The sequence below is a fragment of the Dermochelys coriacea genome, chromosome 6 (genome assembly GCF_009764565.3).
Source record: "Dermochelys coriacea isolate rDerCor1 chromosome 6, rDerCor1.pri.v4, whole genome shotgun sequence".
Taxonomy (NCBI): domain Eukaryota; kingdom Metazoa; phylum Chordata; order Testudines; family Dermochelyidae; genus Dermochelys; species Dermochelys coriacea.
In genome coordinates, this window is record NC_050073.1 from 54140594 (window position 1) to 54158968 (window position 18375).

The following is an 18375-nucleotide window of genomic DNA, read 5'->3' on the forward strand; positions in this document are numbered from 1 at the left end:
TGTCTCCTCCTGGCTTCACTGTTGCAGCTCTGCCAGCAGGAATCCTCACAGCAGAGTTGTGACAACTGCATCACAACTTTATTAATTAATCATTAGTTCACCCTGAAGTCTCCTTTGGAAGATGAAGAATTGGGTTGGAGATTGAAGGCAGTATCCTCCGTGGCTCACTGCCTGAGCTTCTGACATCAGTGGGGTCCAAAGTCTCAGTGATAAGAAAAAAAGAAAAGTACCGTGTCTCTTCCCTACTGCACCTGCCAGAGAATCATGGGCCTCTCCTGGTCAGGGAAATAGCCAAATGTCTGGTTCCAGGCCTACTGGGACTGTGAAAACTTCCCCACACAGCCCTGCCAAAGCATCTCAGTCATGCTCTGCCGCGCTCCCTGCTATTCCACAGCTCCTGTTCTTCTAGAAGGAGGGAATGGTGTCTAGCCTTTAGAACAGGGGTGGTGGGAGATGACTTGGAATCAGAACCCTAGGATTCTCTTTACAGCTGGGCTTTAAATTTCTTGTGTGGCTGTTGGAAAATTACTTCGCCATGCTGTGCCTCCATTTCCCTGTCTGTTAAATGGAGATGATACTTTGATATCTCATAGTGGCACGTGAGGAGTAAATTTTGCAAAGTGTTGCCATGAGGTGCTCGCGTGAAATGCACAAGAGAAGGGAAATACAATAGAAAATATTTTCTCCTATTTTGGGGCCCAGTATGAATGCATTTTTTGTGAAGCTAGTGTGAGAAGTCAGAGGCTAAAGGAGCCTGAAAGGGGATGTTGAATCTTGGGAACCATAGAATTCAGCTGGAGGTCAGAGCCCTGCACCTGTCTCCAGTCAAGAGGTTAGGCAGCAGTCTGACTGTGGCTTGGAGAAAGGAGATGTGCCATCCTTCATGTCATACTGTCCGTCCATCCATTCATACTGCTATGTAACTGCAGTGTTTGCACATGGCAGCTCACTCTCTCCTCTAGTATCTCTGGGACTAAGCAAGTGAATCTGTGTGACTTAGGAGCCTCAGGGAGGGGAAGGTACTGCTGAAAGAGATCTCAGTCTGGAGGATGTGGATGTCACCTAAACTGGATGGAAAAGACCTTTTAAGGAACCAATGTCTGCTTAATCCCAAGAATGTTACGATTCCTCCCTCCATATACTTCCTGCCCTACTGCTGCTTAATATTGGAATGTCCCTGTATAGATACTCCTGACTTTTTCATGTGTGTCACTGGGGCTCAGGTTGCTAATTTGGGATGCTCACCAGGCAAATAAATGGTTAAATGTTGTTCAGTGCCGTTTCTGTCCATTTCTTATACTTACGCTGAATGAAGGGTAAAGCCAGGGAGTCCTGCACTAGGGAGAACTCACAACAGGCAACAACTGTCTTAATCACACTCTGGTATCCCGCAAGTTTCTGGTCCAGTTTGACATAGTACACTTAGCATTTACTGTATAGAGATCAAAGCACTTCACTGGGGTGGAAGAAGTTTCCTTATCCCCATGTTACAGATGGGGAAACTGATGTACTGATGGGGGAAGGGATTCTCTCAAGGCCACATAATCAGTGGCAGAGTAAGAAACAGAACCCAGGAGTCCTGGTTCCACCCCAGTGCTCTCTCCACAGGACCATGCTGCTTCATTACAGCCTCAACCTTTAGACCAGCGGTATTGGGAGACCAAATGTTACTGATCAAGTGGGAGTTTGGTTAAGACAGATTTGACCAGAGATACAAGGATCCTGTAGGGATAAACCTTCATCCAGATGCAGTACTTGGAGCTTAGGGGTGTGAGGAGCGCTGAGTTGCAGCTCTGAGCCTATTTACTGTAGTGGCCTACTGCCCAGATTTGGAGAGTCTGCTCAAGTGAGATTGTCCCCTTGCTGGGACTCATAGGGGACTGAGCTGGTGAAAGTTCAGGGTCCTTTATGCATGTGTCCCTAGACTCCTTCTGCAGGATGGCTTCACACTGAGGAGTTTCCACCTCACCCACTGCACCTCTGGGGCTGTTCCTGGGGCCTAGCCCTGATCTCTCTCCCACTCTCCTTTTGTTTTGTAACCTGATAAATAATTAATTTAGCAGTTTTTGTCTTTTGGGTTTCCAGGTGATCGTGAGATGGGATGACCCCAAACTTAGCTGGAACCAGAAGTCTCTGTGATATTGGTGCTACCCCTGCTCTCTGCCCGCAGAAGCCATGAACCTGTAACTGGGGAAGCTTCTCCTCAACCCAATGTGTTACCACCAGATCTCCAGTACAGGAGCCAGCTGCTCCCAGTGTCCCTGATAGCCCTGTCACCTCAGCATCCTCCAAAGGTTGGTTTTCTTGCTCCTCTTGTAGAGAAGATAAAGATACTCAGTCTCCTGCTGTCCCAGTCTCTTCTTGCCCAGACCAGTGAGGTTAGGGCAGAAAGTAAGATGGGGAAGGACGCTGGGACTGCTGGCTCCCTCTCTCTGTTCAATGGCGCATTCTACTCAGTCACTTATTACCAGGCACCACTCCTCATTCCTGGTTAGGGGGTGTGCTAAGTCCACAGGACAGCCCCTGAGATTCCTGTTAGCCTCCCATAGCACCTGCCTTGTAAAAGGAGAAGGAAAAACGTTTGTCCTTTTTTGTCCACCTAAACCCTGGTGAGCAAAGGGTCTTCCTTTGTGTCTGTTACAAAGAGATGTCCCTTTAATGCACATTTGGAGATTCCCTTCTTCAAATCCTCTTGTTTCCAGAGAACTTTTGATCTCTAAATTTCAAGCTCAGCTGGACACAGTGGCAGAGTCTTGGGCTACTTCACTTGAGAATTAAAGGATTGGAAGGAAAAAGTCCATTTTAGGGTGGAGGACCAGAAGGGACCCCTCAGCAATTTATTTTAGCAGACTGGGGACCTGCTCCTTGTGGCTCTTTGCCCTGTTTGGCATGAATCCCTCTCCCTCTGTGCACCAAGCATTTTGGGGGCTGCCATTCTCCTCTGCTGCCTCCCCCGCCCCTCATTAGTGCATGACCTGGCTTGTCTAAACCTTGATCGGATTTGTCAAGGCTCCTTCCCTTTTCTTCCTGTTCATTGAAGATTGAAACAAAGGAAATGGGAGAAGAAAGGGCCTAAGAATAGGAGTGAGGGAAATGAGTGACAGGCTGCCCCCTGTGCCCACCCCTTCCAGCTCTCATGGGGCAATGCTAAAGCCCATACACTTCACTTCAGAAGGCAGTGCCTTCCCCCTGCCACTAGCCTGAGACAGGGCTTCTGCATTCTGTTCCCAGCTCTGCCGCTAGCTGGCTTCATGGTTCACCTGCTCCCTTGGTCATGTCCCTATGGAACTGCTGCCTGCACTGGGTGTGTGCTGCTGCCAAGGCTATTCCCTCCACTACTGACCTCATAACCCAGACAGCTCTCATCTAAATGGCCAGGCTGCAGCATTGCCTACTAAAATACCCACACCAGTGGGAGGAGGCTCCTTCTCCCCCAGCAGGGACACTGTGGCGTGGGGACCCAAATGAATCTCACATATAAGTGGGCTGTTATTTTTACTGCTTTATTTTTAACGTGCCCTGTGCTGAGATGTTTCCCTCATTACCTGCACTAGCAAAGTGCTGCTCCTGCCAGCCAGCCAGCTCCTAATGAACCCAATGCAGAGCTCTGACGGCTCCTGGCATCTGTACAGGACATTAAGCAGCAGGGCTTTCCGGCTCCTCCCCACCCTGAGCCAGATAAGGACTCTGAACAAGGGCCTTTTGTGCAGCCAGGTCTGTGAGGAGGAGGCTAACGTGGTTTGGGGGAACAGCATTGATGGTTTGGCAACTGATAGTCAAGGTCAGACTTTCCCTTGAGGCAGGAGACTTCCGAGTGAAGGGAGACATGCTGGTCTCAGCACTTTTCTGGCTGATGTTAATCCCACTCCTGGAATTTTCCTCAAGCCCTTCAAACTTCCTTCCCCCACCTTTCAGAGTAGCAGTCGTATTAGTCTGTATTCGCAAAAAGAAAAGGAGTACTTGTGACACCTTAGAGACTAACAAATTTATTTGAGCATAAGCTTTCATGAGCTACAGCTCACTTAGCTCACGAAAGCTTATGCTCAAATAAATTTGTTAGTCTCTAAGGTGCCACAAGTACTCCTTTTCTTTTTCCCCCACCTTATCTCTTGATCTTTTCTGCCCTCTGCTCCCAGCCTCAGTATTAATCTGCCAGGAGAAATTAAAAAACATGAAGTCCCAGCATAGTGATGCAGCCACTACAGTGTGAAATGCATCCTCATCTGTCCATTCCTAATTGTCAGTTTCTAGGAAGCTTTTTCCTGGGGCTCAGCCTATATTTTCCTTTCATCCCCTTCTTTCTTATTCTCCCCTGATTGTAACCCCCAAATAATCAGCACTCTCGGGGCTTTAATTAGAGAGCTCTGTAAAATGTTTAGACTGTGAAATGTGTGGATTTGGTGTTACTAATCCCTCTCCTTGCTTGGGAATCATTCATGCCTTTCAGGTATTTGCATTCTCTTACCATGTCCCTCTCCTCAGGGAGGTCGCTTAGCCAAACTCCAAAGCTTCACTTATTTCCCCACATCTCTGTCCATTCCCTGTGCAGAGAGTCAGTGGGAGAGGGAACTCCCAGTTCCCACCCCCACTCCCAACATACACACTGTCCAGAGGGGTGATCTAGATAAGCCACGCAGGTGTGGGGAGTTTGTTCTTTTAATTCCCTGGGTGGGCTTGCAGGGCAAGTTTAGTTTTCTGTGGCTACTCCTAACTGATGATCTTCTTGGTATAGAAGAACCCAGACGGATTTTGTTATTTCAGGTGCATTATACAGAGGGACGGTCCTTGCCCTGCTCCATGATGCAATGCCTCTGTTACTTCAGCCCAGACGGCTCAAGTTCCACTTCAGGGTTATTGACCAACAAAACCTTTGTGTTAACGTGATTGTATTGAAAGTTTTTGCCTTTCCAGTCAAACAAATAATGTCCAGTCAAAGCAAGCACGTTTTTCCTCTTCTGTATTTTACAGGGTAATTGCTGGGCTGGTGGGCTCAGCACGGGTATAAATTAGCCATGCAGTTCAGTTGGGTTGCAAAGTGCTTGAGCTAGAAAGCTCCTGTCATCGCCAGTGAGTCCATCACACGCTTGCAATTTGTTGATGACCTTCATATAATGCTCATCTCCCGCCATGTTATTTATCTCTCTTGCAGAGACCCCATCCCCTGGTATTCCAGTTCAGTGCATGTCCCAGAGTGTGCAGACTATCTTGTGTTCCAGCATCAGGTACTGCACTCTTTTTACACTACTCACCTGCTCTGGGCACTGTGGTTAGATTGGAGGCAGGTGTAAGCTGCAGGGTGAGAGGTGTCTGGCTCAGTGCTGCCCTCCCCAGGCTAGCAGTAAATTCAAGCTACCCAAACCTTGGGTTTCATACGGAAAATAAAATCCCTTCTCCTCACAAATGTCAGTAGTAGGAAGGGGAAGGCAGATATCTTCTCTCCCTGGTGCCGCCTGCCAGACTGATACAGTGCAGAGTGGGAGGCTTGAGCCAGCCATTGGGCAGCGAGGGCTTATGCACAGTAAGCAGGGGAGACATGGTTCTTCCTCCTCCTGAACTTGCTCTTCAAAGAGTTATCATAGCAAAAGCTCATGGGGCAGAGGAATTAATCTATCAACCAAGTTGGAAGCCAGAATCTCCTGAGCATGGGCTTGAATTCCCCATGATGCCGTTTGGTTCCAACTGCATGGCAGGCTTCCAGATAGGGGTCTAGTCAGCAGAACACTGGCCTGGGAGACTGGAGACCTGCGGTTCTGTTCCTAGCTCTGCCACCAACCTGCTGGATGACGCTGGGCAAGTCACCACCCCTCTGTGCCTCTCTTCCCATCCTTCAGCTGTCTTGTCTATTTAGATTGTAGACTCTCCAAGGCAGGGCCTGTGTTTCACTATATGATGGTCTGTACTTCAAAGTTACATAGGCATGGCTGCATCTCAAAAGTGTGAAAAATCTACACTCCTGAGCAATGTAGTTAAACTGATCTAATCCCTGGTGTAGACAGCACTAAATTGATGGAATAATTCTTTGTCCTAGTTGTAATGCTGCCTGCAGTGGTTTAAGAACATGAGTACCAACTCAGGGCAGACTGTTAAGAACCACAACTCAAATTGGTTGTGACTTCTATACTTAGATTTCACCTACCAATTATCAAGTGTAAACTCCTCAGGCACTAGAACAGCCTGAACATGGAGTCAGACAGTCCCCTTGGGTACTCTATCTTGCCACCCAGGTGAGCATATCCTTGTGACAGATGGGCCCTCATACCAAGAATCACACCAATATTCAAGTTACTCCCACTCCCAAAGGACCAGTCACTTACCCAGGTCAATTGCACTTAGATTTCATACCAAAGACAATGTTTGTAGCCAAGCCTATAATAAACTATATAAAGATTTGTTAAGTAGGAAAAAGAAACAAGAGTTTTTTACAAGGTTCAAGCAGGGAAACATAGACACAAATGAGTTATTATCTTAAATTTTAAAAAGTAATAAAGAAGGTTGCTTATTACAGAAGCTTCATGTCCTTTAGGGCTAACCCAGGCTAAGCAGGGGGGTTCTCTTGCTTGTGGCACTGTATCCCTAAACCTAGTGTAGTTCTGTCCAGGGCCCAGATGCTGCAGGGCATTGCTTTTAGCTGCCTCTTTCAGATCACAGGCCTACAGCAGTGTTGCAAAATATGCAGTCTTGGCTGGCTAGGCTACATTCTCACTAGAGAGAAGTGGAGAGATAGGAAAGAGAAGAAATAAGATAGGGAAGGAAAAGGACACAGGGGGAGGTGGTAAGGAGAGACATCTCACATCCCATGTGGGAGTTGGGATTCAGCCAGAGCTGGTGGAGGTGGAAATGTTGTTGGATCTTTCATCACATGACATAATCTTTAATTCCTGAAGACTCCAGGACAGTCCTGGAGGGTTGGCAACCCTAATGCCGTTTGGCTCCCTTTTTGGCTATGTCTGGTCAGGATATCCCTCCGGAGTAGGATGACAAAGGCCCAGGGTCCCAAGAGACAGTGGGAGTGGCAGCTGCAGCCATGATGGTGAAGCTTGTTTCAGTAGCCAATTTTTCTCCCCAAAGTTTCTTTCTTGGAGGACTCCAGAAGGGATGTGATGGACCGAATAGCCTATCCCCTCATTATTTTGCTCACCAGTTAGGCCTAGTATTCAACACACTGATTTTTGGTGCACTGGTTTCTGGTTCCACACTTTTTTTTTTTTTTTGGTTTACGAAGCATGATCTTAACACAGTCCTTGAGTTATATCAATAGGCCCTTTTGTTTGGACTAATTCAGTCTTTGTCTCACTTTTGCACCTTTCCTTGTCAACATTTGTTGTTTGAGATTGTGCCAGTTTATAAACTTTCATGCCTTACAGTTGAGCAGGTCTAGATGCAGGCCTGGATCAGAGGTACCCATAGTTGCCTGCTTGCAAGAGTTGTAATCCACTGAATGGGATGGATTCCTGGCTTCAGCATAGGCTTTCGAAGCCTTGGATGGGCTGGAAGCAGCAGTTCAGATCTCAGATGGTTCAGATCAGTCTTGTATCCTTGTCACTGTAGCTAACCTGGCTTCACATGTTTTGCTGTATGTGAGGTGTTCAGATGGGGCCTTGAAACCAGAGACCCTGTGGACTGTGCAGAAGCATGAAACATCCCAGGGCATTTCTGCAAGAGTTAGATTTGTTTGCCCCAGTGTCCTTGGCCAAACTCCCTTCTGGCCCACAATGTGGTGCCAGTTGTTGTCTACCTGTGTTCTTCTGCTCCAGAAATGGCTACATTTCAATAGAGTTGTGTGAAGAGCTGTGAGATCCTTTGGGATCTCTCGGGTATATTTGTAACCTGCTTCTCACTGTAATGAATAGGAGGGAAGATGTTGGACTTCTGGGAACAGGTGATTGGCTGGGGAATTTGTAACATTACCTAATGACTCTTCCATAGGGCCCTTCCCCTTTCGAGGGCCACCGCAAGTTATTAACAGCTCCCTTTAGGTCTCCTAAATCCAAAAGTTTTCTAACAGTGTATCCCATTAAACAAGTCAGACACATTTTTTGAGTCAAGGGACCTAGTTGCTTAGCTAATGCCTACTTTTCAGGGTCCATTAATGGGCGAGTTGTCTCTTCCAATACATAACCTGGGGATTTAGGTATTTGAACCACCACTGCTGGCTGTCTTTCCGCTTCTTCTCCTGATTCAACAGGCTCATCCTCTTCATCCAGGAGTTTGAACACCAAGCTCCCTTCTTGATCCTTCACCATTGTACCATCAGTTTTGTATTTAGCTCTATATCTCTGTTTTTAATCACTTGTGGACGCCTTACGGGTATTTCAGTGTTATGGTATATAGGCTGACTTGCTGCTTCACTCCCACACTTTTTGCCAGACCATAATGACACACACACCCCTTTGCCATTCTTTTCCTCTTTCACACATTCATATGGGGGTGGAGTGGCACTTGGCTTTACATATTCCTCCTCCTTGTCTTGTGCTTTTGCCCGCTGCCACTCCTTCACAACATTTTCCCAAACCTCATCATTTGAGGGACTATGATCAAAAGCCATGCTACAAATAGTTTTCCTAGCCACCAAAGCAGACTCCAGTTTATTAATCACTTCAGTGCATTTCTTATGATTCTCTTTTCCAGGTGGCTTTGTAGCTTGTTCAGTTAAAACTGACAGAGTCCCTTTATATCTTTTTGCCTCCAATTTATACTTTTGTTTTTCCTGCATTTGTGCATCCATATCACATTCCAATTCCTGACAAGTTTGAGTTAAAGCAGCCATCTGCTGGACATTAGGTACATTTTGCGTTTTGCAAATCTCTTTTCATCCCTTCTTTTTGTAATCACAGCTTCTTCAGCTCCTGTTGCAAACTTTCCTTCTCCTGTTTTCAAATCTCATGTTCCTCTGCAAACTTATTCACAACCTGATACATAATCCAAACAGCAGCATTTGTCCAAATGCTGTCCAAATGTCATTTGTTCCTTTTTAGGAGTAGGAGTGCCACATGTCTGATATTTTAACAGCATTTCATCCAAACACCCTTCCTTGTACAGGACAGGAACAGTGTTTGGCAACCATGGATAGGAGCCAAGATCTTCACATGCCTGTCTCAGTAAGCACCTTTCAGCCATCCCAGGGGCTTCAGGGCATCCCCCTTGTCCCCCGGTACAATGACCCTTCCCTGTCTGCGTTTGCGAACATCATCGACTCCAGGAACGACCAATACAAACCCCCTCACCAGTACATTTCCCTCTTTTCATACTGTAACCAAATCTGGCCCCTGAGCTATAATTAATGTCAGAACTGATTCAGAACAATATTCAAATTAGTCGGTTAACACCAATGATTCAAGATACCAAGCTCTTAACGGGCAACCAGATCATATACAGTTTGATTCGTTTTAAAGACCTTTTCACTTAAACACAACAGTAAACCATCCTCTGCTACCAAACGTTGACAACAGGGGTTGCTACTACCCCAAAACGGATGTTTACTGGCTCCCAGTGGTGCAGATTACTGTCATACCTGTCTCTCTGCGTGACGGTCCTGCTGTAAGGTCACTATAACCAGGTCGACCTGTGCTCCGGAACTTTATACATGTGATATTTACTTTTGCTTGGGCCCATGTTTGCCGACCAATAGGTTCAATATCGATCATACATGCAGACTTTGCCAGTTCTTTATCAAATTTGCTTCTGCTTAAAGGGAACCTGCTCCCAGGATCCTCTACAGCCAATCAGCCATGTTTGTCATGTCAGGTTATGCTCACACCATTCATTCAATATGGCCACACCAATCTGGCACCATCCCAACACCAGGTGTCCTGGTGGCTCCAGAAGATGGGTATCTTGCCTTTGCATTGAATTGGTTCTCCCTTCTCCAAGCTGGTGCTGTCGTTGTGTCCCTCATTGCTGGAGAGCCTTCTCTAGCAGTGCCTTGGTGAAGGATGGTACCTGTGTTGTGCAGTCCTTCTCCTGCTCTGCAAAGTGGCTGTTTACTATTAGTCCCCAAGGCAGGTGGGGAGCAATGCTGCTTTCTGAGCTCCAGACAGCAGGGAGGGAGAGGGCTCAACACTTTCTTGCTTAAGCCCATGGGGGAGATGGATGTTGGTGCTGGTGTTCGGAGATCTCATGTAGGCCAGGTCTGTACTAGGAGGGACTGCTGGTGGAGCTATACTGGCAAAAGTGTTCATGCAGCTTATACTGCCAAAAAGTGCTTTTGCTGGTACACTGGTCCAGCAAGCGAAAAACCTACACTGCTAAAAGCCCTTTTTTGCTAGTATAACTGTGGCACACTAGGGCTTTTGCTGCAGAAATGTCACCAAAAAATCACACCCCTAATTGACATTGCTATACTAGTAAAAGTCTCTAATGTAGACCTGGCCTTGTGCTCTGACAAGTGTGACACACAGTCTCTTTCAAGGTCTGCTCAGATATGGCTTGTTTTCAGACTAAATTATCTCAGGTATATCATTTACCACGCCAGAAAGAATCCCTGCTGAACTGTGTGTGTGAAACTGCCACAAGGGGCCTGGAGACCAGCCAAGGAGCAGCTGCTGCTGCTGTTACTGGACTGGCTCTGACAGGTGAGGCTGGTGTCAACCAGTGTCTGGTGCATGTCTTTGTGCTTCTGGCTTCTTCTGTGGCATGGGAGGAAGCTGATTTTATGCTCCTGCTGTCCAGGTTGTTGCACTTGAGTTCAGCCCAGCACATCGTTTCTTGCTGCCAGTGTATCCCCACAAACTGGTCTGTCTGAAGGGTGAAATTGGGTGAATACTCCTAGTTTCTCCATAGGTGAGGCAGATGTGGATGGGGTGTGTGTTCCATCAGCCAGGGAACTCTTCCTTTTCCCCTCTCTTGCTGGACTGCAGGTAGAGGTAGGGCTGTTCAGTGTGTCCCATCAGAGGGTGTGTCCTGTCAGAGAGAAGAGGGAAAGCATTAACTCAGACATAGCATAGCAGTGACACTGACATTTAGAGGGAAAATCTCTCTCAAAGTGTGGCGAGTCTATACAATGATGAGGACAACAACTCTGCTATTGTCCCAGTGGCCTAGATGGACTCTTCACCCTCTAAATTTCCATAGTACCTGTACCTATGGCTGCAATGTTATGGAAAAGCCTGAGATTCTGGCAGCACTACTGATGACTAGATTCTAATATCTGTACTCCATAGACTTATGAAGCAAGCTGCTATACAACATGAGTGTGTGGGGAAATCTGTCCCTCTTCCTTATCTGAGCACTATAATTCTGTCTGAGAATAGAGGATGTGTTAATTTTTCTATTAATTTATGGAATATGTACTTAGGTGCTGGAGCCTTAGAACTGTGTGTAATAATGAGTCAATTGGCTGGAGAGGGGCTTGACACATGGGCATGACTAAGAAAAATGTGATGCAGGCTGTCTGCAGACTCAGGAAAACATCACTTAGTCTCTAAGGTGCCACAAGTACTCCTTTTCTTATCACTGCATCAGTTACATTAAACTTTTCAGGGGTTTCTTTGCAGCCAGGGAGACCAGACTATTTTTTTTTAATGAAGACTCATATTCTGGAGCACTGTTCTATGACTGGAATACATTGGCTATTCTGCCAGAGGTTGCTATCTTTCTGATGAGATGTTGAAGCAAGATCCTGCCACCTGGTAAAGGTCCCACATCATAAAACCAGGGGACAGTAATCCTGAGCATAGGGGTATTAACTCTGCTTTCCTGGCTAAATTCCATTCTCCCTCTGTAAATTCCTTCTGCAGTTTCACTTTTGTTCTTCCTTACTTCCTTTGCTCCTCTGAACTAATGTGTAGTTTTCAGCTGCTGTCCTACTCCCTCCCAGAGGTGTTTGCATTTCAGCAGTGTGTGAAATGATCTCTGTTACCTTTGTCACTATGGTGGTATGATGAGATTTAAAGGTAACCTGTAAAAGGGAAAAAACTAATGGGGCCTTTTAAAAATTTATTTAAAATTTTGATGGAGAAAGAAGCCAGGGAGGAATTTAAAAAAATTGCGGACCTTTTCCCTCCCTCTACTTCCCCCTGCATGGGGTTCTTGCCTTAGCAATTTAGGCCTTCCACTCTCCAAAACTAGTGTAATATCCCATGAGGCAAGGCAGTAAATGTTGGACACCTCCCAGGGAAAAGATTTTTGTGTGGCTGTCAAACCGTGGCAGACTGGGACATTTTTAATAAGGCATGCAACAATTTTTAGCAAACAAGTTTTGCACTAAACTTTCCATCCTGGCGAAGATGTCACACCATTCTTTCTGTTCTGTCATGGATGATTCAGTTCTACACTTGGATGCCTTAAGTGACACAACCATTTTAGTGACATTCCACAAAAGGGCATCCTCCATGCAGCAGGACCTCACACGTACAATGTGTGTGAGGTCACACTATGCAGAGGATGCAATTTTGTTCTACAATGTGTGTTGGGAGGCTGGATGGAATCACCCAGTGGACTGGATCTGACCCGTGGGATGCCAGTTGGGCCATGGGTTTTTTAATGAATTCTGTGGCATCTAGTGCACGTGTTGCATACATAGGTGACACACCATTGCTGTCCAAACCTATTGATAACACACACCTAACTCCAACAACGGAGAGAGATTCACTTTCTCGAAAATGTTAAACATATCCTACCACGCTACTGCTTTTAATGAATGGGAGATGGCTAATGCTATGAAGAGTCTAAGACAGCCCCACCTCCTGGCAGTCTGCCACTGACAGGGAAGAACAGATTTAACACTTCTAATAGTAGAAAATGAGCAAGACACTCCCCCCCCCCCCTTTTTATGTTGTAATGGTTAGAGGAGGTGATGTCTCAAGCCCTGAATCTCCTTTGCTGGTCCCTTTAATGGCTGCTGTTACCACCTGCAGTTGCAGACATGTTGAGGAAGTTCTGACATATACCCCTCCTGTGTAGTGTCCAGCTGCGTGTTATGATGGGAGGTAAGGAATTAGCAGCAGCCTCAGGAGAGCTGCTGTGGAAAAACATTGAACCTAGGAGCTAGGATAGTCTTGTTATTAACTGAACGGCTTCTTTAATCCTTTTGGATAGATTTGTTATAAGGAAGTGACCTCAAATCCTAGTATGGTGCTGCCACTTTGTGTATGAGATTCTTATTGAGGAGACCAAATATAGTCCTCTTGCTGTGCTCTTGTACAACACTCTGGCATGCACCTTTGGGGGGGAAATGGCACAAATCAAGGAAGAAATTCCCTGCACTGGCATTCTATAAACTAATTGTTCACCTGACAATAGTCTGAATAGAGAAAGGGCAGCCAGGCTGGGGCCCTGAATGGGTCCTATTGTAATGGCCCTGCATGGGCTGAGCTGCTCATGCAAAGGTAAGCCCTTAGGCCAGGGGAAGGGAAAAGGCTCTTCCTGGGAGCAGCCAGTACCAGAACTGCTCAAGCAGGCAGGGGGTGACTTTAAAGAAAGCAGCAGGAATGAATCAATTGTTAACCAAAGAATGGGAAGATTGCTGGGCTGGGAGCTGCAGAAGAGTAATATAGATGGCTCCTGTGGTCAGCAGAGTTCTGTGCTCTGGGAAAGCCAGAACAACACCTTGCTATAAGCAGCACTCATTACTCTGCACCCTTCTAATAGGGAGGGGTGGTGGAGAAAGGCATTAGTGGGAAACCTCTTATCTTACCAGTGGCAGCATGGTTCTGTACAGAGCAAGGGAGCCAGTGAGGAGCATTTGGCTGGAGAGGGAACCCAGCTAAAATGGTGAGGGAAGTATAAAGACAGCCAGAAGAATACAGCAAGTGGTGTGTGTAGATACCAGCATGCATGACCCTGTCTGTGGCATATGTACCCTCATGCACATACCTTCATGTGTGCAAAGGCTCCTGTTGGAGCTTGCATGCGGAGGCCTGAGTGTACAAGGTGCATACAGGCAGATACATAGGCGTTTTTATTTCAGGGTCAGCCAGACTGGCTCCAGCAGTGGGCAATACCTAATTCCCACCTTTCCCTGAATCCTTTCCTACTCCTGCTGTTCATTCACTGCTGCTGCTCCTGTGAGGCCCTGGTGATTGCTTCCTGTCCAGTTCACACACCTGCAGCTGGAGCTGTGCTCTCCCTGATTGTTATCTCAGCTGCAGCGCTACAAATTTCATAAAATGCCCCAGGCAATCTTCCATCACACAGCTGTAAATTCCATCTGCCCTAGAGCTTCTTCCAGCTGGTTATTGCCAGCAGCGGGGGAGCTCTGGCTCTTTTGTTATAGGTCTGAGTCAAAAGAAAGGCCCTTACAGGCCTGGGAGTGGAGTTAGGTCCCTTGCTCACTAGGGGCAGGAGCTCAGTATTCTACAGAGGCCAGGTGGACTGTGTGTGTATGGGTCGGGGAAGGGACAGTGTTCTCTGTCTGACCTAATGGCAGAACTTTCCTACGCAGATCAGTGCTTGGAGCACTCTGCTGAACTCTGGAAGAAGCCATGTTCACTCAGCTGGGAGCCAGGACTCATGAGGCTGAATGATGAGTGTAGTGAAGGAGGGAGGGTAACTTTGCCCCATCCTAGTTTTTCAGCTGGACTCTTGCTCTGTTTGCAATCCCTGCTGTTCTTTTCTGCTGGTGAGCTTCTCACATGCAGTGAGCTTCTCACATGCAGACTGACCAGTGATGACTCAAGGCTTGCTGTCCTGGTTTTGCACCTGCTGCCTAAGCTCTGGAGGCTGAAGGCAGGAGCTTTGCTGGTATGGGATGAATACTGCCATAGCTAATGCTAGGGAGTAACTAGTCCTCTGGCCCCCCAGCCAATGAGATGGGGAGGTTCCAATATAGGTAGCCAATAGGGGCTTCTGGGCTGAGCTGCCCTAGTCAGCCCATACAAACTGCTCGGTCAAGGCAGAGGTCTCTCATATAGGTATCCTAGCTTCACCAACTGGTGCAGAGGTGCTGGGGATGGGGTGGGAGTTGTGCTCTCTCTCAATTGAAAGGAGCGGGAGTGAGCGGGGGCCCTTCTGCGGTGTCTCTTTCCATGGGAGGATCTCAAAGACCCTCACACACATTAAATATGGAAACCTATTATAGTCAGTTATGTGTGAGTAAACTGGTATCCAGATGTGAAGTAGCTCACCCTGGGACCCAAACTAGGCCAGTGGCAGAGCCAGGAGTCCTGAATCTCAGCGCCCTATTCTGCCCACTATTTTGACCACTGTTCCAGGGAGGGGGCTAAAAGCCAGGACTGCCAACTCACTTGTCCATGTTTTAGCCTCTAGATAACACTTCCTTCTCAAAGGTGGGTGGGGGGGGGAAGCTGAGATAGTCTGACTCCTCTTTATGGTGAGGGTAACGCTCAGCTGGAGGCCAGTTTGAGACTGGAATGAACTCCCACAGGCACTAGAGACCATCACAAACCTCACCACCTTTTGCTCCAAATTCAAGGTGCCTTTTATTGACCTTGCCTTCTCTAACATAAATACAGAACAACAGGTCTAGTAAACAAAATAAAACCCTTCCAAAACAAAACACTCCATTATAGGTGCATCTCCCCCAAGGATAGGATGAGAGAACTACACATGACAGGCTCATGCTCTGCATAGCACTTAATGCACTACTGGAAGGTGCTCAGATACTGTGGTGATAAGTGCAACATAGGAACCTATATGGCAAAGTCTTCAGGCTCTCTGCTCTAATCATTAGCTAATGCGCCCTATGCCCCCCTATGTCGCTGATGAGCTGCGGCAAGGAAAAAGGTCCTGCTGGTGTGTCTGCAAGGTAGAGTGCTGCTCCTTTCTCAGCCCAGAAAGATGCAGCAGCTCATATATGATGTGAGGGTGGGGCAACCCTAGCCCCTTCCCTCATGCTCAGGAATGGGCTGCACATAAAGAAGCTGTTAAGGAACAATTGCATGTTTGAACGGGGATTTCGTAAGGACAAGAAAGAGCAGCTTGGGCTGGAGGTAAATGTCTTTCCTGAGGCAGTGTCTGTGCACATGTGGAGGCCCAGCTCGGCAGGTATGCATTGCACTTGGAGATTATATCTTTCTGGCTGGCAGGTCTGTGCTTGCTGGCTATGGTTTTACTAGTGGCTCTTACTTTTGGGGGTGGGTGGCAATTTACTTTGTGACGGTCACTCCCCTTCCTACCACACCCTGTGCATCCTCCAAGCTGCTCTTCTGAAATGCAAAGTGGGGAGAGGGGCAGGTAGCGTTCGTGCATCCTGGAGAGAGATTCAAGCCTGCCTTTCTTTCTGTAACCCTTGAGGCGGAGCTGGAGAGACGTTGCAGGTAGAGGCAGCCTCCGCATAGCTAGCATTCTGTTCCAAGCCTGGGCCCCTCTTTCCTCTGCTGCACAAGGAAAACCCTGAGCACTTCATGTTCCCCATGCAGTTTTGTGTGGCAGGTTTCCTCACTATATTCCTGGGCGGTCCGGGAGCTATTCTGCCTTCCTAGGGGCGTTTGGGGCAGTGCTGCTGTTTGCGCGTTCAATTTAATATAGACCTGGAGGCTCTAGGCGAGCTTACGGCTCTGCCCTGCACCCTCTCCCCCGTCTTCCCTATCTCCCCATGCTCCACACCCGAGCTCAGCCCTACCCTGAGGCACTGCAGGTGCTCCTCTGCCTGGCTCAGCCGAGGGGTTCCCCTAAAAAAGAAAAGGAGGACTTGTGGCGCCTTAGAGACTAACACATTTATTTGAGCATAAGCTTTCGTGAGCATCCGATGAAGTGAGCTGTAGCTCACGAAAGCTTATGCTCAAATAAATGTGTTAGTCTCTAAGGTGCCAAAAGGGGTTCCCCTGTACCCCTTGCAGCTGAGGGTCTCCAAGCCCTTTGTAAATGCTCATTTGATGAATCCTCCCCCTTCCCCTGAGAGGGGGGTAACAGGAGTCCTATAGTGCGGAAGGGGAAATGGAGGTAACAGCGACAGAGCTGGGAACAGAGCTTAGGCAGCCTGATGCCCCCAGTCCCCTGCTCTAGCCACTGGCCCGCGCTGCCTTTCCAAGCACGGGGGAGCCTGGTGCAGCCCGGCCCGGGCGCCGACCAGCGCGCGAGCTGGACTCCTGCTCCGGCGGTGCCGGCTCAGATAACCTGGCCCGGCCCCGGTGGGCTGCGCCCCCCTCTCCTTGGACCTTCGGGGCTGTCCCGGCCTTCTCCTCCGCAAACATTTGCTCCAGCCAGGTGCCCGGGGGCACCTGCTTCTCCCCTGCCCGCTGCCCCCGCGGGGCGGGAGGAGACGATTGAGTCAAGGTGGTGGGTGGGGCTTGGAAGGCAGCCAGCTACCTTCGGGCAAGTCCGGCTGCGCGGCAGGGCTCGTGAAGCAGAAAGTGAACTTAATCTCTTGCTTGGTTTGTTCTCCTCTCGCCCCCGTTAGGGCGGGAGAGCCCGGGCTGCAAGAACCAGGAGGGGGAAAGTGGCTGGTCTGAAAGCGAGGAGAGGGAAAGGGAGCCGCAGCAGCAGCAGCAGCAGCCGCCCCAGACTGCACGCTCGGCTGGGAGCCGCTCCGGGATGACGAGAGGGGAAAGCCAGGTAAGGAGATCTGGGCCAGTGGGGAGCCGCAGCAGGTGTGTGTGGGTGGCGGGGGGCTCTGGGGGAGGAGGCGATGGTGATGTGATGGTGGGGGGAGAGTGTGTGAGAGCGAGCGGAGAATGGAGCGTGGCGGGGCGGGAGGGAATTAGTGGAGGCGATGGAGGGGTAGTGGTTGCCTGTGGAGGGAGCTGTGTGAGCCGGGAACATTTCTGGCTAGAAGGGTAACTCGGAAGAGAAGTTGCAGACTCTTCTTTGCCATGCTCCGTGGTTGGACCCCGTGCTGTCTGTCCCCAGGGTCTCTCTCTAGCAGACTCCCCTCCCCACCCCACCTCCCATTTCACCTTCACGGTGGAGGCAGCCAGCTGGAGATCACTGAGTGGGAATGGGAGTAGGTAAAGCTTCTCTCCTTAGTCTCACCTTAGAGACTAACAAATGTATATGTTAGTCTCTAAGGTGCCACAAGTACTCCTTTTCTTTTTGCAAATACAGACTAACACGGCTGAAACCTCTCCTTAGTCTGGCCATCCTCCCACTTTGCCTCATCCCCTGGGTGTCTCATAGCTCTTTCTCCTCTGCCACCAGTCTCCACTGTGCCTTTCTGGTACACTTGCCAAACTGTTAATCCCAACTGGGACTAAATTTGTTTCTTTGAACAGCCCCATTTATCGGACCGTTAAGGACACAGCCACGTAGTCTGCATCTGCCTGCTTGCTGTCACTGACCATTAAACTTGGTGAGCAGTGATCTGCCATCCGGTGTTCGACACAATGGAGCTTGGGTGAAGCATCCCCCTGGTCCCAGGCCAGACAAGAGAGAAGGAAGGGAGAATCATGGAATTGGAAAAGAACAGAGTAAAGGTGGCCAACAGGCAGCCCACAGACCTGTAGTATGTAGGAATTGGGTTGTATATCTTTAAATAGTTTG

At 48.4% G+C, this 18375-nt stretch overlaps 1 protein-coding gene across 8 annotated transcripts in view; it reads left to right on the forward strand.

Annotated features, from left to right (window-relative positions):
- Positions 1 to 18375, forward strand: part of LARGE2 (LARGE xylosyl- and glucuronyltransferase 2) — a 73399-nt gene that overhangs the window by 6261 nt on the left and 48763 nt on the right. For 5 of the 8 annotated variants that reach the window (XM_038405065.2, XM_043515603.1, XM_038405063.2 and 2 more), the window contains exons 2-4: positions 2086 to 2294; positions 5150 to 5222; positions 17297 to 17451. The gene's annotated coding sequence lies outside the window, so the exon portion shown is untranslated. The remainder of the gene's footprint in view (positions 1 to 2085; positions 2295 to 5149; positions 5223 to 17296; positions 17452 to 18375) is intronic. The other 3 variants (XM_043515602.1, XM_043515604.1, XM_043515605.1) reach the window with 1 other exon arrangement.